This window comes from Opisthocomus hoazin, chromosome 3 (genome assembly GCF_030867145.1).
Source record: "Opisthocomus hoazin isolate bOpiHoa1 chromosome 3, bOpiHoa1.hap1, whole genome shotgun sequence".
NCBI lineage: Eukaryota > Metazoa > Chordata > Aves > Opisthocomiformes > Opisthocomidae > Opisthocomus > Opisthocomus hoazin.
In genome coordinates, this window is record NC_134416.1 from 53,339,022 (window position 1) to 53,363,523 (window position 24,502).

General features: G+C 45.4%; 1 protein-coding gene across 2 annotated transcripts in view; it reads left to right on the plus strand.

Moving 5' to 3' along the window:
• Nucleotides 1-2,559: 2,559 nt before the first annotated feature.
• Nucleotides 2,560-24,502, plus strand: part of KCTD1 (potassium channel tetramerization domain containing 1) — a 102,965-nt gene continuing 81,022 nt past the window's right edge. Inside the window, exon 1 of one of the 2 annotated variants that reach the window (XM_075416287.1) lies at nucleotides 2,560-2,630. The gene's annotated coding sequence lies outside the window, so the exon portion shown is untranslated. Of the gene's footprint in view, nucleotides 2,631-3,521; nucleotides 3,586-24,502 lie in introns of those variants that run through there. The other variant, XM_075416288.1, reaches the window with a different exon arrangement.

Here is a 24,502-nt window from a genome sequence, read left to right on the forward strand (position 1 = left end):
AGGCCCAGGCTGCAGCCCCATCGCAATGTGACGGTGGACAGATGGAGACAGCAATCTCTACCCGGACCGGTTTGAAGCTACCCCGGTGGGCATTTGCCCCGTCCCACAAATGGGATGTGAGACTTCAGCCCACGATTTTCTGACTCAGCAATGAAAGTTTTGCCAAATGAGCTTTCTCGAGGTAATAAACACATTTTCTTACTTCTTAAGAAAATACACCTTTTCTTATCTAGTGCTGACATCATTTGATAAACTCTGCTGCAGGTAAAATAACAGCACAAGGGTATTTTTCACGTTTTTAAAGGATGCTACGTTGCGATTTTTCTTCATCTTTCTCCATAACAGCCACTTGCAAGCTTGAAATTAAAATTTGTTCCTTTACTGATTTTTGTTCTCTGTATTATGCAGGTTGCTAATGAGTGCCAGGCTGCTGGCATTGCTTTATTTATTTATTAGAAAGAGAAGAGCAGTGAAGCATTTAAAATAGTCACGTACAAAGAGCCATAAAATATTTTTGCGGTGACACACTGTAAGACAGAAATAACGTTAGGTCAAGACACAGGTCTACTGAACTTGTAAACTGTTCGTTCCATCTGCATAGCAAACTTCAAAATTTTTCTTTACTGCGTTTTGACAAGCCATGAGAATCTTGGAGTAAGTAAACCAGACTTAAGTACTTAAAAATGACTCTGTTGCTAAAGCTGCGTAACATTACTGAGGGTTGCAATGACCCTGTTCAACACAAACCCAGCTGGAAAAGGCATGAACGGTTGAGGGGAGCTTTTCCTCTTGTGCGCTACTAGTTTTCGGAAGAATATTAAAAATAAAATTTGAAGATGAAGCCATGTTGAGTGTTTCTTGGGGCATGTAAGTGTGTGGTTACTTAAAGTTTTTCCTTTTAATTTTTGTCAGCCATTCCTGGTTAATTAACCTGAGGTATTTGTGCTCCTTATATTGCAACAACAAAGCATTCGCAAATAGTGTGATTCCTGCATGAGAAGTCCTACCATGTTATTATTATGGTTTCAAGAGAAGAGGAAGGACAAAAGGAATGTGTTGGGTTGGATGTATTTGTAAGCAAGAGAAATAGTCATTCCTTAGGCTGCAGCAACTGCCTTAGGAGAAAAAGGCGATTGTTATATTTTGCATTACTCTCTTTAAAATACTAAAACCCTATGATAAAAAGCTAATTGTAGGTATTCGCAGGACATGCCTGGCTCTATTCAGGGGCTTTATTGGCCAGTTTTGGCCTCACAGCCTGCTCTTTCTCATACGAAATGTCATCAAAGTCTCCGAATTAATGGACTGTGAAGTGCTTAGAAACATACCGTTTCACAGAAGTGTACCGCGAGGATGTGACACTAATGGGAGGTGACCCGTGGGTTTACGACAAAATAGCCCACTCTTAACAACAACAGCAAAAAATTAATACAGCTTCTATGCGCAGTAGCTTTGCACAAAGCAATATTTGGGAGGGGGGGAAGGGGGGGGGGAGGAACGGTAGAATAAGCGAACCCTGACCAAGAATCAAATTTGTAAATTATTTGGATATCCCCGGTTTTGTTTTCTTCAGGAGAAGGGAGCTGCAAACTCCCGGCTGAAAAAAAAAAAAAAGGAAAAGGCTCCGTTTCAATTGGATAACTGGGGAAGGAAAGTTAGCAGCATTTGCGAGCGGTGTCACATGAACCTAAGTGGTAAATTCCTGGCTTTGCTTACATGGATTTGTTTTCCTTTAATTTTGCTGCTTAAAAAAAAATAAAAATAAAAAGCGGTGCAACTCCTTCAATCTTTCTGCAATTCTGCATGGTTGAACATTTGAAATGAGTTTGTGTATCACCCCCAGGCATTGATTCAGACTCGACTGGGGCAAAGCAGACTCCATGTGCTTATTTTTATACACGTCATTTGGGAAGTTCTATAGCCAAGGGAACAGAAAATGTGTTGCTCCACTGCCAAATTATCACGTATCCCTCGCGCAAACTGGGAGGTGATCCTCATCAACAAGTTGCGCGACCTCAGAGCAACGGCAATGCCAGGTCAGCTCGGCAACGTGAAGAGAGAGATCTAAATGCAAATAAAAAGGACGAGAGAGACAGAAAGAAAGAGAGAAACAACCAACAATCCTTATAATTATCATCATCTGCTGCTTTTCCCTCTTCTGGCAAAGAAACACTCCATCCATTTGCAGAAATCGCCCGCGGAAACGTTACATCAAAACTAATCACAACGATTAAAATCAGCTTTTCTGTGCAAGAGGAGAGTAAAAAAGCAAGTTGGAGGCTGGAATGAGACGGGTTTTTTCCACCAAAAAAATCCGGGGGGGAAAAAAAAAAATCACACGCGAGATATATATATATATACACACATCTATCTATATGCACGTTTCGAAGGAGATCAATTTTATGCCCGTGCGATCAGTTAATTTAATTTAACTTTTATTTCGGAGATTGATTCAGACTGGAGGCAGAGACACGAGCTAATTGTATCCCGATCCTTGCCTTGAGGGGTTTCAAAGCCCTGGAGCAACTATTCTCTCTGTTTTGCTCCGTCTACCTTCGCCAAGCCATTGCATTTCTCTCTGGCGTAGCGAGGAGAGCGGACCGCTGCCGGGAGAGGGGAATATCGGAAGTGTGAGTTGGGGGGGGGGGAAGGGGAGAGGGGAGGGGGGGGAAGGAGAAAAAAAAAAGGAGGTGGGGGGGTAAAAAACAAAATAAAGCGAGGGAGCTTTCGGCGGCGGCCGCGGTGCCCCAGGTAGGCGCTGCCCTGCCCGCGGCCGCCGCTGCCGTTCGCGGCGGAGGGCGCGGAGGGACTCGGGCGCCACGCGCTTCCACGCATGTGCCGGGCGCTCGCACCCCGCGCGGGGACGCGGCGCGGCCGCCTCGCACTCCCCCGCGCAACCCGCGCCCCCGCGCAGCGCCGCGGGGAGGCGGGCGGGGAAGGAAGGAGGGAGGGAGGGAGGCAGGGGCGGAGGGGAGGGAGCGCGCGGTGGCGGGCAGGGGGGGGGCGCCTGCTTTCCCCACCGCCTCTTCACGGGGTGCGCGGGGGGGGGATTTATTTAATTTAAATTTGCGTGTTTTCGCGCGGGGGGTGCGCGGCCGGCATTGTTCTCCGCCGGGCCGCCATTGTGTGCGTTTGTGCGTGCGAGAGGGAGCGGGCGGGAGGCACCTTCCCCCCTCACCCCCAGCCCCCCGGCGCGGCCCCTCCGGAGCCCCCCGCCGCCCCCTTTGTTCCCGGGGCGCCGAAGGAAAGGGCGGCCCCGCGGCCCTTCACCCGCCCGGCCCCGCGGGGCAGCGGCCGCCCGTCCTCCGCGCCGCCAGCTGCCCGCCGGCCCCGGGGGCTGAGGCGGCGCGGGCGCCGCTGCCGCCAGCCGCGCGGGGCCGTTGGCGGGGGCTGAGGCGGCTGAGGCGCCGCGGCCGTTGGCGGCGGGACGGCGGTTGCTCCCCGGGGCCGGCCGCGCTGCCCCGTCCCCCGGTGTCCGACGCCGTCCCGGAAGAGAGGGAGCCACGGCCGCCTTCTCAAAAACATAAAAAAAAAGAGGCACAAAAAAAAAAAAAAGCCGCTGGCCGCCTGTTTCCCATCAGCGAGGTACAAGTTAATGGGAGCGTGCCCTGCGGGCACCGAGCGTGCTCGGGCTGTTCGGGCGAATTAAACATGGGCGAAACGCTTCTCCCTCCTCGGCGGCGGGGGCTGCCCAGAGGCCTCCGGCCCCCGCCGGCCGCCCGTGATGGGGGGGGGGGGGGGGGCAGGGGCAGGGGCAGGGGCAGTGCCGCCCGCCCGCACCTCGGGCATCGCCGGGTGCGCGGGCGGGGGGGCGGCGGCAGCGGACGGGCGCCGCGGGGCCGGTGGCCGGGGCGATGCGGGTTTATCCTCCGTCGCAAGCGCGGGGGAAAGGCCGCGCCTGGAGACGCAACTTTCCGTCTTCGTCTGCCCCCGGGGGCGGCTGGCGGAGGCGGCCGGGGCCGGGCGCAGCGGGGGAGCCGCGGGGGGAGCCGGTGCCGGGGGGGCCGAGCAGCGCCCGCGGGTCGGAGGCGCTCGGCGAAACTTCCCCTCGCCCCTTGGAAACGGCTGCGGTGATTTCGATGTGTTAATGACGCCCAGAGCGCGGCACGAAATGTTGTAGCACACACTAGAGGTCCCTCTCAGAGCTGTCAGACGTTAGGGGGTGCTCAGGTTGGGTTGCTCTTTATATATCACACCCCCCCCCCCCCCCCCCCCCACTGTTTGAACAACGTTGACTATTGCTGCGAATACCAGGGCAGCGTGCGTTACTCAGGCGAGGGTGAAGGAGGATTTGCGGCGTTTCTGTTTGTGCCCGTGTTGTTTGGGCATCAGCGGGTCAGTTAATAACACGCGTCCCTCTGCACCCTAAACAAACCGAATGTAAACGGGATTGATGTCATGCGGTGATCTGTGCGTTTTGTTTGAAATAGTCTTGCAGTTTGTTGTTGTTGGGGACGAGTTCCAAATTTTGTATTCGCTTTGCTCGTGTGAATCTTGCCATGGAAGTAAACAGTGTAAAACTTGAATAGGGATTCCAGGCTATGGCTCATGGTTTTCAAAAGAGAAAGATGCAAACAAGCAAAAAGACGAGTGTTGAGATTTAAAGAGTCAATAAAGGTGATGGAGGTGACTAAAAATGATTGATCCCTAGCAATTTTCATATCCAGGCCATGTTTCGGAGCTAACTAGTCCCCCCAGTCTTCATATATTGCAAGCAGTATTATCACCATTTTACGGATGGAGAAACTGAGAAATAAAAAGAAGGTCACTGACTTGCCTAAAGCCATATAGCAAATAAAAGATAGATCTGGAATCAGCTAGGACAGATTTAGATCTCTTGCTGATTTGCAGTGCTGTAACAATTGATTTCAGTGGAATTCTTCTGGATTTAAGTCAGATTTGGACCTTAGGTGTTGCTCTGTCCCTTAGAAATACTGCGTTCTTCTAAATTCCATTTTGAACGTGCCTGAATAGATGTAAGATTTGGGGGGGGATATTTGTATATTAGTTTTTAAAAGACAAATTACTGTGAAACTTTAGGACTATGTTGGGTCTTGATTCTTCTCTTTTATTTTTTTTTTCTATTGCAATTTCATCTGTGACATCAGCATAGTTCCCTAGTTGGTTTTTAGTATTGTAATTTTTTTAATGAACAATTTCCTTATGTCTAGTGCAGCTTTTGTTACTAGTTTCTGAGAAGCACTTCTTACTAGGTGTCTCTGAACGAAGCCTTTGGTTTTAGGCTGGAACAACCTGAGAACAAATGATTTTGCATGAGGAACACTTCCATTCATTGTGGATCTCACTCAAGCAAAAATGAAAAACTGCATGACTACAGTGTACAAAAAAGCCAGCCTTTCCCCTGCACAGAGGAAAGGCTGCATGTAGAAAACCTGCACACATAGGCTCTCCATTGGTTTATGATAAGTTTATGTATGAAGAAAATGCATTGTGAAAGGAAAAACTCACTGATTGTAACAAATGTGAGTACATTATTCAAAGTGGGGTCTCTCACAATTAGCAAAATATCAAATCTGCCAGTCACAGTCAGACAGCATTTCACATGAGCCCAGCTGGGAAGGAATGATAATTTCTGCTTTCTGTATTGCAACTACTTTAGAAACAGTTTCAGGATACCATAAAACAGACGCAGATGCACAGATTGCGATGGTGGTGCTTTACTGTTCATTTATTAATGTGTGCTGGTATGTACAGACTGCCACCACTAAAGCGTAGCGTAAAGTTCCTGCTTTCGTGTAACTAGTCATCAGGTGCATGGAGCAAGATGCTGATACCTCAGGGAGCTGATAGTCCCTCGGTGCTGCTGACACCCCTGCAATGAGGGTCTGAGCCCACATCTTAACGTGTAGGGAAGCAGGCACACAACACGGGTGTACCACAAAGCCCAAATTTGAGCTTATGTGTCTCTGAAACAGAAAACGGTTAGGTGGGGATTAGCCCCACAGAGTGTGTGTGGTTTGTTTGAGACCATGTACTAACTCAATGGCTGAGCCAAGTTTTAAATGCCAGAGCTTTAGCCCGTGTTCTGTGCAGTAAACTACTGTGCCTCGCTTGCCGTAGGAGTTCAACTCTTCTCTGGTACCAGAGGAAAAACAGTGTCGATCAGAAGCAAATTTTAGCAGAGATGCCTGCTGTTACTTATTTTGGATCGTTTTACAGTGCTGCAGCAGAGCCAAGTTGGATCTCCTTCCAGGAAACAAATTTAGTTAGTTGTTGTTTTCTAATAGAAACATAATTCTTACTTTAAATGGAATCTCTTCTCTTGGTCTGCGTTGCACTTATGTTTTCTTTTTGCAGCCTGGGTAAAATTTATCTCTGGTATAGTGCCATTGACTTCTGTGGTGTTTCACAAAGAATTAATTTGCCTTCCTTGTTAAAATACAGAGTTCTGTTGTCCTACTTTCCACAGAACACAATTTCAGTTTTTTCAGTGTGAAGGAGAAAAATGTGAAATGCACATCTTCATTTTTATTTTGTCCAACTTCACAACTTGTGCAGGCAGAGGTACCTCTTCTTTCACTACTTCTCTGGTAAATGAAGTTAAATATACATATACGTTTAGAGAATGTCTATAGGTGGGAGGAGGGAGTAACTACTATCTTGCTGGCTGATAATAACTTCAAAAAAATTTTAGTGTATGTGAAAGCCATTAGCACATTCCATATTGATGATGTATGTTGTAGCTTTAATAATCTTGGGTTCTCTAATGTGTATTTTAATCACACTTTTGATCCAGAAGTCAAATAAACAACATCCCATACCCAGCTGAACCAAAGTCGATGCTGTTGCACGTTCAGTTTTGTGAAGTGGGTGGCTCACCTGACAGCCTTTCCTGATAGCTCTTTGTCGGGCTGGCTGCCCGCACCGGCAGCAGAAGTCACCAGTTTGATGGGGTCGTCAGGCTAGCGCAACCGCAGCTTTGCGGGTGGTTTGCATGTAGCCAAAGTCTATGGGTGAGGGATGCAAACCTTAGGAGTGCTTGTTGGGCAAAGCACAGCTCATGCTGACAAATTAGTTAGCGGCTTTTACTCAACTGGTTTTCCTTGCCTAACGCACTCATGAATAGGAACAGCTTTTAAAAAAACAAGTTTGACACTGCATAGCAGGGCTGCCACAAGATGATGGGGAAATGAGTTCTGTTTCACCCAGGTTAATGGCTTTTTCTCATTCTCAAATGAGACCTTTACAGATGTGGCTGTTCCCCCTCAGCCACCACTTAGGACTCAGTTCTGCCTCAGTCCTCCGGTTCAGTGTAGGCATCTATGGGTTTTCCTTTATTTTCGCTGGTGTAATTCAGGATTATTTGCAGGATAGCCAACGTGCGGGACTGTAACTGGTGGTATGTCAGCTCAGGCGCGTGCACCGCGCTCCTGACTCTGATTGTGGTTGCCTCTATCAAACAGGCAGCTGGTGCGGGGACAAAACTCTCTCCTGCTGCTGTAGTAGGTTTTGCCAGACCTCACCTGTCATAGCTTTTAGTTCTCATGGAAGAACTGTGAAGCCACGTTGTGATTTGGTCAGGCAGAAATGATGGAAGGTTGTCTCAGGTGAGGTATTTCCAGCAGATATGAGGAAATATTAATACTGAGGCACAGAAGTATGAAACTTAATCTAGAGCATGGTGTGCAGCTCTGAGCATCCACCTTTAAGAAAGGTGAGCTTAAGCTGGAACCACTGCTAGAAGGATGGTCGGGGAGTGAAGTATCTGTCTTGTGAAGGGAGACTCAAAGAGGCTTGAATGTCCATGTTAGCAAAGTATAGTCTGGAAAGAGGTATGACTTCGGTATAAATACACACGGGTAGTGAATCCCAGAGAGAAGTACCTGTTCAAGCTTAAAGGACAATAAATGTGGGTATAAACTGGCCCTGTTTGGGCAGTAGTTTACAGGAATGCTTTCTGAGACAATATTTAGAGGATTCAACATTGAAAATGAGACCTTGAATTTGGTAATACTCTGCTTTGGGCATGTCTTTAAAACCTGAGCGACTTGGAGAATATTTACAAAAAAAGCACTGACAGCCCTTTACCTCAGTGAATTTGCCTGCAGAGTTCCAATAGGCTATGGCTGACTAAGTTTTTTTTATAGACATTTCTGTCAGTGGAGAAAAGGTTTTACTTTTTTTAAAGAAAAAATACGTTTTAATTAAAAAAAATCTCTCAAAAAGCAATTTGAGATTCTTCTACAAATCTGAAACCAGACCTTTCTCATGCCTGAAACCATTATTTATTTTGCATTTTCATTAGACAAAAATTTGAAAAAGACCTCTGACACAAAAATGAAAAAAAAACCCTAAATTTTTCACAGAGGAAAGTCTTCGATGTCTGTTTTTATGAGTGAAAATTTTGCGTGTTTGTCAGTGGGAGGAATTTCTGATTTGCCCTTTAGATAGGATCTATCATTTCTTCTCGGTTCCAGCTGCAAAACTATTTATCTTTCTATAGTTCTTAATTTTTTCCCCAAGTTAGATGTTTAATGCTTATGGTTTTCTTCTCATTTATTTAGTGGCATTCACGTTGCTTTCATCATGTTCTATAACATGTAGAGGAGAGATTTAATGAATAAACACAAACAAAGAGCCCTTTTCTCTTTTTCTCGCCTTCCTAAAAACATTAAAACACCCTCTTCGTCATCCAGTCACCCTGCAAACTTTCTGCGGGCCAGTTTGCTGCTATACCCAGCTTATAAATCCTGGTGGGGAAGGCCCGTCTCTCCTGCTGCAGCAGAGCACTGCAGGTGTCCACAAGTAATTAATAAAAAGCCAGCTCCTGCTATCAGGGCTGCCAGAGGAGCAGGGGGGAGAGATGAGTGGCAGGCGCTGAGAACATACAAATAATGGTTGGAAACCAAAGTGTCCAGGGGCTGCTAAAGTAGCTCAAAGTTAAGGCAAAGTGCACTTATGAAATAAGAACAGCTTTATTTCCCTGTGTGAGCCGAACTTGGCAGCAGCGTTAGATGGAAGAGGCGCTACGCGTATCATGGCTGACGAAGGGGGTACAGGCCCGTCAGCATGATCACACAGCCATCGGGGAGGGAGGGAGGAGTGCCGTGGTTACCCAGACCCAGAGGAAGGAAGGAAATGGGGGTCTCTACCTAAAATACCGATGCTGGTCTCCGCAAGGCCTACTGCGTTCTAAATAAGCCAAGAGTCACCTAGAGGTTTAGTTAAGATGTCCTAAGAGAGATTGATGGTCCATCTATTCATCACGGGGACCAGTGCTGAATAATTAAGAGGATCGTTATCATTTCTGTAGCCCGTTATGTACCCATTATACCAAACACTCTTCTAAACAGTGAAGAGAGATAATCCGCGCACTAAGGACCACTCACACAAGGCAAACAGACCTTCCTGGCTTGCCACTAACTGGCAAATTTGACACCATTTATCTGTAGCAGCCTATTTTGCTGTAAGTGTTGTGGCAAAAGGGGAGAGGGGTTAGAGGGGCTCACCATCTGTATCGGGGTGATGTCAGGGCAGCTGCACCAGCTGCTGACTGTAGGTGAAGGCGTGCAGACCATTGTAGGTGAAAACGAGAAAAGAGCAGAGTAGCTCAACAGAGGAGAGTTAACACCCTGATTATTGAAGGGAGCTCACAGATGCATGGAACATAGGGAGAGCTTCACAGACTGGTGGAAATCTGCAGATGCAGCACCAGTGGAGGGATTCAAGGAGTTCAAAGGGAGAGCTGGACAGTTAGGGCTCCGTTCTGTGTAGACAGACAAAAGGCTGATGGATTTACTCTAGACATCCAAGAGATAGTCACTGATGAGATCCAAGTGGGATCTTACATGGATCTGTGGCTTGGCTCTGGAGAAAGAAGGAAAGGGAGGGAAAAAAACCAATGGAGTTTGGAGGCGGCTGCAGATGTGAGCTGAGGGGAAAAGGACAAGGCAGTGCAACCTTCCTTATCCTCCAGCTTTTTCTTACAGCGGCCTCTGTGCTGCAAAGACAGCTTGGGATTCCCGGAGGCAAAATGAGAGCATGATTTTTGCTATTGGAAGAAAACTGAATTTGTAAGGGTGTTGATGCTGTTCTGAGGAAGAGGCTTCCTGGAAAACGTGTAGGCAGGATTGTTCCTGTTTTGGGGACATGTGAGAAAGCAGCTGAGGTTTTTGCTGAGCCTTCTGCACTCAGGCAGGTGAGACTCAATCAGGAATGAAAGAAGTTAGCTCTTTCTCTGGGAAAGAGGTGGTTCTTTCAGGGGAAAACCGTAGCTTTGAAGACATACTTTCTTTAGCTCAAAAATCTATATTTGTTACTGGCTACATGCAATCTTTCCTTTTTTCTTTAATCTTCTTGAACTATTTACATCAATGTCCTGCAACTGAGAGTTCCACGGGTTGCTTAGAGATAAGCTATAGAGTGATACCCTTATCCATTTATAAGATAATACCGTTTTAAATTCCATTAGGTGCCCTCTTGTTTTATGAAGGGCATCTGATTTCTCCTTCACACTGTTCATTATTTTATATACCTCAATTCTATCATCTCTTACTGTTTTTCTTTCTAAATGAAATAGTTCTGTTCTTAATCTTTTTGTTTAGAAGTACCCCACATGCCTCTAATCATTTTTGTGGCCTCTGGCTATCTGGTGTAGCTATCTAGCGCTCCCATCATTGCGACTCACTGGATCTCGTTCCAAAGTCATCAGCGTGAAGGAGACTGAAGGATGGTCTTGTGGTTAAAGCACATCACCAAGTGTCCTTCCAGATCTCCTGCCCTGTGACCTTGGGCTAATCACTCAGCTGCAGAGATCCAGTTTCCCTTTTAGTCCCAGGAAACGGTATGGGGAAGTTTTAAGCAAAATATGTTTAGTGTTTCTCTATGCCTGGATGGAAATTATTGTAGAAGCACAGCCATATTAAATGTAGTAGTTTGGATTGTTTTTCCACAAGGCAGCTGCATGTGTGTTGAAATTTGTAACTTCTGTTTGATTTTATGGCATTTGACTGTTTTCTATTTGTTACACTCCTCTGATATTGGGTTCCAAACAAATTCAATTAAGTTATTTCTCTTTGTTATTTTATTGTGAAATTCATATGCAAAGTATGAGTTACAAATGATTTGGGCCAAACAGGCACATGGCTTTCATGTGTCTTTGGGGATTTGGAAACCCAGCGCAGTCCTGCTGAAAGTGAAAAACAGGATCAGATTCTGACCTGTAACATGCAGGACATGGCCCATTCCTGGGAGGTGGTGGATATCCCTCATGCCCACTCATACTTCACACGTGCGGGATCAAGACTCAGGTATTGCTGGCTTGTCTCCAGTCTAGATGAGCTAATTATCCACAACCTGTCAAGGCTCTCAGAAGGAAGCTAAGGCTCACCCATCTGGTTCCCTCCTCTGAGGTTTTCAGCTAGGCCTGGCTGTTACATATTTCTAGCACCTCTGTCACTCTCCAAAAACCCGCTTCAGGTCTGGGCATCTCGCTGCCTTGGTGTGTCGTTCGGTGCCTCATCGTTTCTGGCACACGGGAGCCTGCGGCACTGCAGCAGGGTGTGTGCTGCTGTCACGGCCCCATGCTCCAAGGGATCTCACAAGCAAACACATTCCCAAATGTCATCGCTTGCTGCAAAGTGGTCATGTCTCGAACGCTGGGATAGGAGATCTTTGAGGTGTCTGAACTATAAACCCTACTTTCTTTAAAACATCTTGTGCCACAAAAGGTGCCAAAAGAATACACCGCCTTGATAGGATGCTGCTCCAGCAGAACAGCGAAAGCAAGCTGCTTAGATATTTGTGGCATAGAACTAAGGATAACTGAATTCTGGTTTAAACTGAGTGGTTTTGTCTGCTTGTTATCCTCCTAGCCCTGTACCACCTTTTTTGCCTTCATGTCCCTCTTTCCTTTTGTAAGCAGATAATCAGCTGTGGCTCCCGTGAATAGCCCAGATGGCACTGCCTGCTCCTTTTGCTTGCTGGCTCAAGCCTCTGTGCGCATTCCTGCACAAGCCCCGGGAAGTCCGGTGCTCTTCTGGTCTCTTTGAAAAGGGGCCAATCCTACCAGACTCTCCTGATAACCCCAGTCATGTCGTTAGGCCTGTTTGTGTGATTAAGAATAGCACATAAGGATGCTCAGGGATGTTGGGGCATTAAGAATCTTTGCAGCTTTGAAAGAGGAAAAGGGTGGTTTGGCCTTTAGTGGGGCTTGGAGTGTTTTGTTTCACTTATGCCTTAGAGTTGGCGTTTTGTCAGAGCCTTCTGCTCACTAGTATTCCCATGACACGTGAACACGCTCAAAGAAAAATTTCCTGTGAGAAATCAGTGGGCTTCATTAAATTTTTGAAGTTTAGAGCTGTGCTCCTCTTTGCCCCTCTCCACGGGCAGCTGGCTCTGCCAGATTCTGCTTGCTTATGTGAACATTTGATAAATCTCACTGTGGACTGCATTTGCTCTTTCACCCAAGCATTTATCACACACATTTCCCTAACACTTTAAAATTACGCCTGCCAAACATTTTCTGATGTAAAGTTAAAAGTCATCTATTACTGAAGTGATTTTGCAGCCCTCGTGGGCATGTTTTTCTTTCCTTTTTTTTTTCCCATGTGTAGTTCAGATAGTTTCAAGCTCTTTTAAACAGGCTGCCAAGGGTCAGTTTCAAAATACACATATTTTTTAATTTTCTGTGCCCTAAAAATATGTTGGCGCTATTCTTCTCTTTTATACATCTCCTTTTAAAGTCGAAGTCAAGAGAACATAATGTTGCCTTACTGCCAAGGCCACAGAGAACTTAATATAAAACTGGATGTTGCTTCTGCCTCTCCCATGCAGGTCTCAGTCCTGTACTTACGACAGGAAGGACACTTTTCCCACTGGCTTCAGTTAGCCACAGCCGAACAGGCCCCGTACCACTGTGCTGAGGTCGATGACAGTCTGTCTGAAGTGACCTCCGCTGTGTGCAGTGGCACTCGTGGTGGCTGTGCTCCTAAGACATCCAAACCGGGGATGCCACTTGAAGGGTGCACAGCTCTCAGCTGGCTGCCATGCTGGCTCGCAGGGAGGGGAAGCGGGTTCCTGCCCAGAGCAGAGCTGGGGTGGGACTGCATCAAGCATCCAGATTTGAAACGCCTCCAGGTCCCCCGCTCTAAGTTGGACCTGTGTGGATTTGGTTGCAGCTTTGCAGTCCAGTGATTTGGTGTCGTTTAGGGCCAGCCTCTCTATGCAAACCATTTCTTCCTATTCAGAGCCTTGCCTGACCCTTTCCCCATTTTTCCCCCGTTTCACCTCCTGTGTGGGTCATACTCCTGCTTTCAGTGTGTGAGCAGAAGGCAAGATGTCACTTCTTTCCTCCCCGATCCGCCCGTTTCCCCTTTCCTCAGGGCTCTTGGCATTTTTCTTTAAATGCCTCTTTTCTTCCTCTAGCTTCCAGAGCTGTGCCTGGTTTTTGAAACTGATTGAAGCAGTTTGTCCTGCTATGGCAGGAAGATGCTAAAACAAAGCATGTGTGTCTCTTGGTTTTAAACCAGGATTTTTCTTGCTCTTTTCCCAGTTTCTTGTTTAGCAAACACGGTTAAACAGGATCGTGGTGTAAAAAAGCAAAGCAACTCCTCCCTTCCTGGAGAGCGCCAGGCTGATAACACATCCAGCTTTTTGCCAAAACCCTGCTAGTGCCCTTGAACTTACTGAAGCATGCTCCAGCATCGAATGGTCTGACCAATTTGAATTTGTCGTTTGCCATCAGAGTGCCTTGGCATGACTTTTATTTGAAATTGCATTTGCCGCCATTTGTGTCACAACTGCATTTCATGCAGTGTCTAGATGTGTAGAGACTTGGGTCTGGGCCAGTCCTAAATAAAGAAGCTAATGCAAATACCCCCCCACCCCATAAAACCCCAGAAACACAAAGCATCATACAAATCCTTCTAGGGTGGAGATAGAAATCTAGCAGCTAGCTAACACTTAAACTGCACTGCAATTAAAATATAATCCTTTAAATTTCTTGGATTTGGAGGGAGGAGAGGGTTGGAAAGAGGCACAGAGGAGGAAACCAGTCAGAAGTGAAGACATTACAATCCTTAGCCTCAACATGGAACTACTTAAGTATACGATAATTGCATCACAGAAGGTATGCATACCCCGAAACCAAAAAGGAAGCAGGAAGGCAAGAAAAAACAAACACAGTGTGATGAACCAAACAGGTAACCTTCGGGAAAAGGAAATCTAGCCCTGGCTAACCCGAAAGAAAGGACCGTAAACTGGCAAGGAAAAATGAAACAGGAGGGCTGAGGGGAAATTTCAAGTGCAAACAGACACGTTTCTGCAAACAGATGAGAAATATAAATATCTGAAAGAGAATTAGTGGATTTGCTGGATCAAAGGGTCAATTAGAAAATGATGGGTATTGCAGAGACAAAGTTATAGCCTCACATCAGCCTTTACTGATTGGAAATACATTCACTCTCTACGTATTTTATTTAATTACTAAAGATGGGTGCCTGTCAAACATTGAGGTATCAGAAGAGAAACGGCGGGATTGACATGCTAAATTAACAAACCTCCCAGAGCAGATGGCATCAATCAAGGCTGATAGCTGTTAACAAAACCATGCAAGTTTCCCTTAAAAATAGACTATTCTGCTGTACCAAATCAATGAAACATGGCATGTATTTCACTTTAAAATCAAGATCATCTCAGCCACATGAAAAACAAAGAACGGTTGAAATGTGAGTTGTAAAACCTGCACATGAGCTTAATGCTAAGCATGACTGATCCAGTAACAGAAAAGCATGCCTTTTTTAACTTCCTAAAAAAACCTTGAAGTATCTCAATGAAGCCATGGATTATGCAGAATCATTTAATATACATTTTAAAGGAAATTTCGGAAAGTCTCTGATAACTTTTCTCTCAAGATGCTATTAAGAAAATCTAGCAGTCATGAGGTGAGATGCAAAATTCTGCACTCGTGTCTGTTTTACAAAAGAAAGCAAGTCTCACAGGAACAAGGAGTGAAAGGCTGGCGAGGATGGCAGTAGAATACCCACAGATAGACCCTAAGGGTAATCTGTAAAACTCTGATGAATGATCAGAACAATAAGGTGGGACGTTTGGAGGTAACCACATTGTCGAAATTGTCTGGCCTCTTGGTCACCGAGGATGAGACAAGACTGAAAAACTTGGGGACCCAAATACAGTTATGTGAAGAATAAGATGGTGTTAATTTTTTGCTTTAACAGCACAGAAAGTGGCAAATGTGAGAAGAAATATTTTGAGTTCTTTGCATACACCATCAGGTTGTGAAAAACCTCTTAAAGCCTTATTTTATATGTCATGTGAGAGCGGAGCAGCGGTGGAAGGGGCATGCTGTGGCAGCCGGCTGCTGATGGCAGAGCTGCAGAGGCTCGGAGCAGCACCAGGGCTCGGAGGGCAATCAGAGGGGGCTCCTGCAACGCGGCTGGGCTCCTCGCCCTGTGCTGGGGGGCTGCCCAGGACAGGGGGGTACAAAGCCTGGCCTGCAAAGAGAGAGTCGCTGACCCAAGTGAGCAGGGCTGGTCACTCTTGTATAAAAGTTAAACACAGAAGGCACCTAAAGTGGACAAAAACACAGAGGCTTGGAAAGCCACCACCTGGCTGAGTGTGAGCTGGTTTGTTGAGAGAGAAGATTGAGAATATGCTGAAAGTAGACCATGTAACAAACACAGTGGAGAAAAGAAATTCTATGTTTCATTTTTGTCTTTCATAATTTTAGGAAAAGGTTTGTGTGACAGTGTTAGTTTGTAACAAAGAAGCTGGTGTTATTCCTGGAAGACTCAGCTTTTCTAAATTTCTGCCCAGAACTGGCTGCAGCATCACTCCTGCCTATATCTCTGTGTGTTTCCCTATCTTTGCAAACTGAAACAGCCAGGGCAATGTTCCCACAAAGATCAGAAACACAATAGAACACAAAGCCGGCAAGTCTAAAGCTGGTAAGAGGAATTATATTTTAATATCCCATGGAAACTCCCTGGTGCAGTACCTAACTGACAGCAAATACCATTCAACGCAGCATGAACTGGCACAGCGAGGTGCACCTGGTCACCTGGAGACAGGAGAGAAGGCTGTGCAAAGACTGGACTTAGTGCCCTACAACAAAGCTGTGATCCATTTTTAAGGAGAACTGTACTGGACCTTTCATATTAAATTACTAAATTTTGTAATCCAAAGGTTCCTTTCATGGTTCTTGTGTATTTTCCTTCCCTTACTCCTGCAGTGATTATGTTCTGCTGCAAAATTACTAGCAAAAAATTCTCAGTTTGATATCAGTTATCTGAAATTTTGTCAGTCCTGGGGTGGGCAGAAAAGAAATGGAGAGATGCTTGAATAAGGAGAAATTCTAGTTTATGGAAATGAATAGGACATGATTAAAGCACAGAATAAGCTCCTTTCATCTCACAGCATATACAGTATTTGTGGGATGTCAGGATTATGAGTTGCTTGAATGTCTAGAGTTCAAAATACTTCTATGTGTAATTTTGTGGCTAGTGGCACTTCAGAGTCCAAGAGTCACCAGAGGAAATTACAGAGAGGGAAATAATTTAGAGAAGAAACTAAAAGTTTATTATGACACAAATCACAGTGGAAAAAAGCAAGAAGGATTTTGTTCCCAGATACGGTACATGCTTTAGTCTGCAAGCTAAGAAATAATAATACAAAACCTCTCTGCCTAACCTGATCTGCAAATAAGATTGATAGAATTCCTCCACCTTTACCTGGTAGTAGAGTGACAGTATAGGTAGAACGTAGGTGACTTTGGGGTGATATTGCCAACACTGATTTTTTTTGTTTATTTAGCTAAAAAAAAATAAAAGAGGAAGGTTCACATTTTGTCCCTTTCAATCAGTGTCTCCACTGGATGCTTCTTTTCTTGCTCTTACAGAGTACTTGATTAAGAAACTGCATTTGAAAGCCCAATATCTGACTTCTGGTTTTTGTCTAACAGGACTGATAATCTTAGATGCAAAATGGCTAACCTGTGAGAGTGCTGAGATGCCAGGCCTTACAGGGGCCACCAGAAAATAGGAAGCATTCAATACGTGAACTTTCCACAAACTCTTTCACGGAGACTCCTAGGGTAACACCTATTGCTATGTGTACGTGAGAAGGGAAGGGGAGGAAGGAGAACAGCCAGATCACAGTGTTCTCTTCTGTTTTCAAGGACAGATCATGTAAGCTCCATAGGTGGGTGCACATCTTTGAATATATTCTGAGTAGTAATGAATTTGGCATTCACGTCTGCCAGCCACGAAATAGCAAGCTGTGAGCTGCTCTGAGCATCCCTCGCTGTGCCAGAGTTTCTCTGGAGGTGGTCAGAACCTCAGAGGATTAGACACACTGGACAAAACCTGCTATATTTAGCTGTGCATAGGGAGTTTCCGCGTTTCCTTAGTTACCTATTACATTTGCAAATAAATGTTCTGCCAAAGGCATTAATAAGTGCTATCAATAACTTCTTCAGTCCATGAACTGATCACAAAGCAGGGTAAAACTGATCATTAGTTAGAAAGTGCAACTATGTCCCAGTAGACTGGCAAACGGAACAGCAGGAGTCACTGTCCTAAGGCAAAGAAATGAATACCAGGGTCTGTCCAAAATGTAAAACCAAGCAGGTGGAGCATTCCCTAGTCACACATGGAGGAGGAAGGGGTTGCTTTGGTACACCATGCATTTAGGAGAGGGTTGCTTGGTACACCATGCATTTAGGAAAGGTTATGGGTAGGCAGTTAAACAGAGAGAAGTGCTTTCGTGCTCTGAGTGAAATGAAAGAAACAAGTTCCCAAAAGACACCGGTTTACCTGGAGAGGCAGACATGGAAGCTGTGGATGTGTTTCCACTGTGCTCAGGAGAACCTCTCTTTTGCTATGAGCAGGTGACACTGAAGGTTAATTTAAAACAATGATTATTTTAATAGAATAACCACAAAGCAAGATGAAGATAGTAATGATAATGACCACCTCTTCTGTTGTATTTTTATCAACAGATTTCAAAGTTTCTAATAAAAGAGGTGTTTAACTTTGGATGCATTTTACAGAGAAGGAAACTGCTGCACAGAAGATGGAGTGACCTATTGAAATTCAGCCAGGAGGCACTTGGCTGAGTCGGGAATAGAAACCAGAGTGCCAGCCCAATGGGGAAGGCTTCCTAAAACAACATGGAACCAAGGAGAAATGGGAACAAAGTCTCTGCATTTCAGCAGTGAGAAGCACCAGCTGCCTTGTTCACCATTTCTTTAGAATATTAGTACACACATTTTTTTAAAGATGAGTATTTGATTAATTACTGAGCTGGCTCTGCAGTTCTTCTACAGGATGAAAACAAACACTTAAACAAGCCTCTCCTGCCAACCCCACCCAACACCTACTCAGTTACAACAGATGGATGAGTGCCACAGACCAGATGTCAAAATGATACCAAATTTGACACTGCACAAGAAACTGTAGCACGCTACAGCAAAGAACTACTCCCACGGTAACATTATTTAAACGCCAGATTGTGCTGATCCCTGTTAGAAGTGACGTGCACAGAAACTAGATCGCAGAGCCTGTAGTTCCTGCCACAACCTCCTGAAATCTTTCCATTTTTTGAATACTCTTGCCTAGATATTGTTCTCTTCCAAGAGTGGGAAGCTTTGCTGAAAAAGGTTATAGAAACACCTGGCTGCAGTCCAAGAGGGATGGAATGACTGTCTCCTCTCCTTGGAACAGCTTTGATTACACGTGCTTTTGTAGTGCCTAGTGAACAGGACCACTCGAGGTGCTCCATGCCGCCGTTGGACACTGGCCTTGAAGGACAGATGTTCTCTCTTCTGCGAGATTGTATGTTCCTGAAAGACAAAGAGATTCAGATGTAGCGTGGACGGGGAAATATGTGTATGAAGAAGGTATAAAGCTTTGACATTTACATAGATGACAGCTTCATTCAAATTGTTTATATAATGTTGTACCACATGACTACTTTAAATCTGAAGCAGGGTACCTTTCTGAGCAAACATGAAGGCCTGGCAGGTTGGGTAGATGGCCCAGGGTTACCAGGCTTTATGAGGAAATTGGTCACTCTTGGTAGCCTGGGATGATGACCTGAGCCAGGTGAGCTCCCGTGGAGCTCTGGAGCTTCCGTAGCTGGTACCACAGAGTTCAGATGAAAGAGGTGCCTTTGCAAGCCTAGTTTGACTTTACCCAAAGCAACAACCTTTGGAAACAGAAACTCGTACAGTGGGACTGGTACACTCATTCCAGAGAGTCTCAGCTGTCCAGACAGGAAACGTGTACAAAGCAGTTGTCTGACAAGAAAAGTTATGTCAACACTGAAGCTTTTTGCTGAAAAGTATCTGTTTTAATGACATCCTAACTAGGAAAGGTTTCTCAGTTAAACTGAGTGTATAAATGACCTAGAAATGCCAAAAGTCTGCTGATTCAAGCAGCTACGTGGGACATCCTAAACACTTGGAAGCTGTATGAGAAGTCCCCCACTCAGACCTGTGAGTGGTTTTCTTTTTGTCCTGGTGGGGATTTGAAAACTCAACATGTTACGGGACGGAAATACTGCTTCCCAAAGACGTAGTTGTAACTGTCACACTGTCCCCATGCTGGAAGAAACATTTTGCATTAAGCAAAGGAAGTCCAGGGACATCATGGCTAAAACTGCTAATTTTAAGTTTGAGCAGCTGAGTGTATCTTTTTCAGAATACTTAGCATTTTTGTAGCATTCTGCTCCAATTGTATGGAATGAGTGCTTAGCTCTTTCACAAATGAGATCTCAAGTGATTCGAGTCAGGCGCCCACAGCATAAATAGAGGCTCTTGGTGCCCACTTTGGTTTGGTTTAAGTGACTAGTCTGGTATCTTAACATAGGAACTTTGTGGCAGAGCCAGGGATAGAATCAAAGGATGTATCTTCAGCTCCAGGCAAATCTGCAGACAAACTGTCAGACTACAGATGCCTATGCAATGAAACCCATCCATCCTGGGCACTGAATGAGGCAAAGGCCCTGTAGAAAAAAGAGGATGTGATTAGATCATTAAGTGCAAAAGAAAATGTGGCAGTAGGAGAAGAAGCATAGCCATGCTGGCGTTAATCTAACTAGCAGGAAAACAGTTTTATTGTGGATATGGCTATATGGAAGACTCCATTGTTGGGTGACTTGCATTAATGTCATAGCCTTAGTTTGCTGAGCAAACTTACCATAGTCTCTTTGGTGCCCGTATACCCTCAGCAACATAAGAGAGTCAGGACCCATCCTCAGATCAAAGCTTAATCATGTTCCTGCTGTCTTATCAGGTTCTCTTTATTTGCAGCATGCACGTGGGATCACACAAGGCAGGCATGATCTGAAGTACCAAGGCACTACATGTGAAATAATGGCTGGTCCTTAGCAGCAAAGTCAGGAATTGTACACATTTTTCATATTCTGTAAGATACTTCCTTTTTACCACTATTCAGCCTTAAAGAATATCGTCTATTTCAAAATCCCTACAGTGTATCTGGGTAGCCCTGCATTTTAGAGACACCCTGATATTATGTCCATAAGGCACAGGAGTTAATCCATGTTATTCATTAGCTGACTCCAGAAAAATGGCATGTGAATGCAAATTCTTTGTGGATATTGGACCTCATTACAATGTTCCCGTTGGAGCAGTGACCTCACCATTCTGGCTTGTATTGTATTAGCGCTGTGGAACACTATGGAAATGGAGGTACCAGAGGTTTTTAAGCATGGTTATTGAATTCTGCATGCTTTAGTAGAGGTTTTTTATGTCACACAATTTTGTGAGACAAATGTTTGTAGCGTGTTGCGCTAATTCCTAAGATGGAAGGCAGGCTCCATGATGTATCCCAGGTCAAAGAAGGGATACCCACTTGTAGCTGCACAGCACTTGGGTGGTGGCGTTCTCATCAGAGAGGTGTCTTGCGTAGGTCATCTTCACAACAATGCAGCTGTGATAACAGCGATGAGACTCTATCAGTACAACAGTTAGTCAAAATAAAATGAAAACTCTTCTATTAATCAGTCACATTAGTGAAACTGTCAAGGGTACACAAGTCCTGAAATGGTACGGGAAGCCTAGTAACAAGAGAATGGAAGGGACTTGGGAGGTGTTTTGGAGGTCTGTGGTTGGTTGTTTTGTACTAGTTGATTAGCAGATAGCTGTAATTTCTTGTAGTAAATATTTTCTTCATGATAATTATGTTTGATGAAGTGTTGGGGAGAACAAGGGAAAGTGAAGTGCACCAGGCAATGCATATAATTCTCCAGGTCATAGTGATAACAGTCGAAAGAGGGGGCAGAGAAGAAGGGATGATCTGCAAATAAACAGGAGGAAGAATAAACAGTGGAAGTATGAGGCAGAAGAGAACGAATCAGATAGTTCCTTGACAGCTGAGGCAGGTGAGAAGTGCCAAATACGCATCTCTAGGCTGCCCCAAGTTCCTGGTTGGGCCCCCAAGTAAAGGTGCAAATCAAAGTTTCAAATGTTTTCCATCAATGCACTTTCCATCCCATAGCCAGTCCCCAGAGCAAGTTATCTAACCCCAATCATCCAACAGTCCCTTCAGGAGCCATAGTAGGTGGCAAGAGGAAGGAGCATCTGAGGCCGTGGTTTCTATGGCTGAGAAGACTAATTTTCCTTAATTTAAGGATTTATCTTTTTCACAGTTGTAAGGATGACTGCTCAAATGTCCTTAATCGTGTGTGTGCTTGCCTGATGGGAAACGTGCAAGAGCATTTGCGGACTGTGGCTTTGGTACATGGCAAATGGCAATTAACAGAGCAAAATCTGCCTCTGGCAAATTAACCGTGCACGGAATTCTAGAGGGTTTTTTTCATTGGTTTTGTTTCAAAGTGACTTTATTTGCTGAAATACAGGAAACTGAGGTTATCATTTCAGAACATTTGTGGGGATGGATTCCTTCTTCCCTGCCATGTGCACTTGTTTTTCATCCCTTCTTTCCCACTTTTGTTTGCCTAGGCATTGGCCTGCATCCTTTCGTGTGTATTGCCTCTGATGTCTGACTCATTATGGCAACAGAAGTGTGGATGCCAGGCCCAGAAGCAGTACTTAAAAACCTGCTATTCTCTCTCCTTTGAGCTCAAAGCTGACCCAGTTTGTGGCAAATGAAAAAAATGCAATCATTTGGCACCTTGTCCATGCATCAGTTTGGAAACATAGGACCTTTCTCCTCTGCTTTTCTGAGAATCTTTTTCTATTTGATTAGGTTGTCATAAAGACCACTAACTCTAGGGTGTGGAGTTTAATGCTTTAGAAGGAAATGACTGGTTTATTACTTTCTTTCTTGGGTTGCCAAGCCTCTTCCCCCACCTCACCTCCCAGTGTATTTCCCACTGCCTCATATCCAGGAATGAAGAGATTCTCAGATTTCAAAGAGGGAAACAATCAACCTTAGCCCTTATGTTTGGGATGGAGGGTGAATGGATAGGGCAGTGCGATAAGAGGGAGGCAGAATAGGAATTCAAAACAAAATGCGATCTGAAAATTCAAACCTGGAAGTTAAGTAAATACTCCCAAATACACTGTTTAAAAAATAATAAAGCCTTTTTCTCTTTCTTCATGCTTTGTTTGGGAAAGTCTTGTGGTCGTGAATACTTGAGTTTGGCATGGGCTGGGCACTGTTGTACCCAAACGCTTGCAAGGACACGTGGCTGAAAGCACAGCGATTCCCCCACGGCTGGTGAGGGAGATCAGTACTGGCAGACTGCTGCGGCGCTTGGTGCCACCTTGAGTAGAGCATCACGGTTGTTCTGTGCCATGTGCCAAGGTGAGGAGTTGGAGCCTCTTGAGGAGGCAGGCAGGGTTATACAAAAATGGAGAGACTTGAAGGAGGGGAGGATCATCCTGTCTTTCCCACAGGTATTAGCGCTGTCTGTTCGTATCCCTCAGTAGGAGCAAGGAAGCACCCAAGGATTCTGCTGGAGAAGTGTGGGAAGTCATCCACCCTGAAATACAATCACAGCTCAAAGAGGAAGGGGTTTTTCTCTTCTGCTGCCTTGAAGCTGACAGGCACGCAGTTTTTCTCCTGCTAGTTTTCAGGGGATTCCAAAGGAGAAGAGATAAAGCAGAAGGATGAGATAGTAGAAGAGACGTTCAAGGTGGTTTTGCGTATCAGCTCAGTGTATTTTCCGTCCCAGCTTTCTCAGTCTTTCATCTTCCTGATCCCCACCAACAGAAATCTAGGAAACAATTCTGGCAGCTGGACATGTACTTCTGCTCATTCCTGAAGGAAGAAAAGGTAGTGAAGGAGAGGGTATGGGACAAGGAACAAGGTGATTTGGAGAGAGTGGAGGACAGATGAGGAGAGGAAGCATTATCCAAGCTGGGACTGACTGGGAAGGCAAAAAACTAGGGAGTTTCTCACAGAAGGGTAACAGCAGAAAGAAGAGCACTAGGCCCAGGACATTTATCAGCCAATTTTAGCAGCATGAGACTGGACTGCCAAGAGTAGCATCAAAGGAGAAAAGGCAGGAGAAGGTGTCTAAGATAAATTTCTCCACAGTTGCATTTTATGTTAGAGTGAACAGTGAGAAACTAGTGGGTTTTGTACCCCTTTGGAGTTTGCAAGAAAGGCAAATGCAAGAAGCCTTGGTGTGTCTTAAAACCAGGCTTCTTGTACACTTCCAGCCACCTTCAGGGCAAAGTGACCCTGTCTGCCAACGGCAACACTTGCATGGCCTCTGCAAGATGCGTGCCGCTTGGCACCACTGTCTAGAGCCCTGCTTAGTGTCCTGGGAGAAATCTTCTCTTGCCTATGCAGGCACAGCAGATTTACTTAGGCTTTGCTTGTGACACCAGCAGTTTGACTTGAGACAAGGTTGCTGGAGGTTTTGAGTGGAGCTGACCGGAGGCTCTAGCAACACAGAAGCTGCTGAGGGCAGCAGATTGCCTTGAGGAACAAACCACCTCTGGCCTCTACTGTCACCTGTGCCAGAGCCCTAGAAAATGAGACTTGCTCCTGCTGCTGTCTTCACCAAGGGAGAGTCACTGCTGGGAGGGAAAAGAGTCAGATCCCACCTCCTGTCAGCTGTGGGATGAAGGAAGTCTGGCTCTACATCACCATTTTTCTGGCTCTGTCACGTGTCCCCTCCCTTTTCTGTGTAAAATGTGCTCTGGCCCTGAGCTCTGTCCACCACTGCCTCTTCACTGAGACAGCAGAATTCAAACTTGGTTATGCTGTTGAGAAGCATTCACCTGTTCTGAGTACAGAGCTCATAAATATGCCTGTAAGTGCCCAAGGATCATAGGTGGAACAGGGCTGTAGGGATGCTCCCACCACAACTCTTTATATCCAGTGGGATTTCTGATGGGAAGAAACTGCAGGCAGCCAGACCACATCTTCTATTACATGTTCCTCTCAGTGAAGTATGGGATGAATCGCCCACAGTTTGACAACAGGATGGCTTTAGGGCTGTAAAGGTTCGGATAATTGCCAACAGACTTAGGGGGCATGCAGGGATTGTTGGAGGAAAGCACAACCTGAGTGGTAGTAATTTCAGA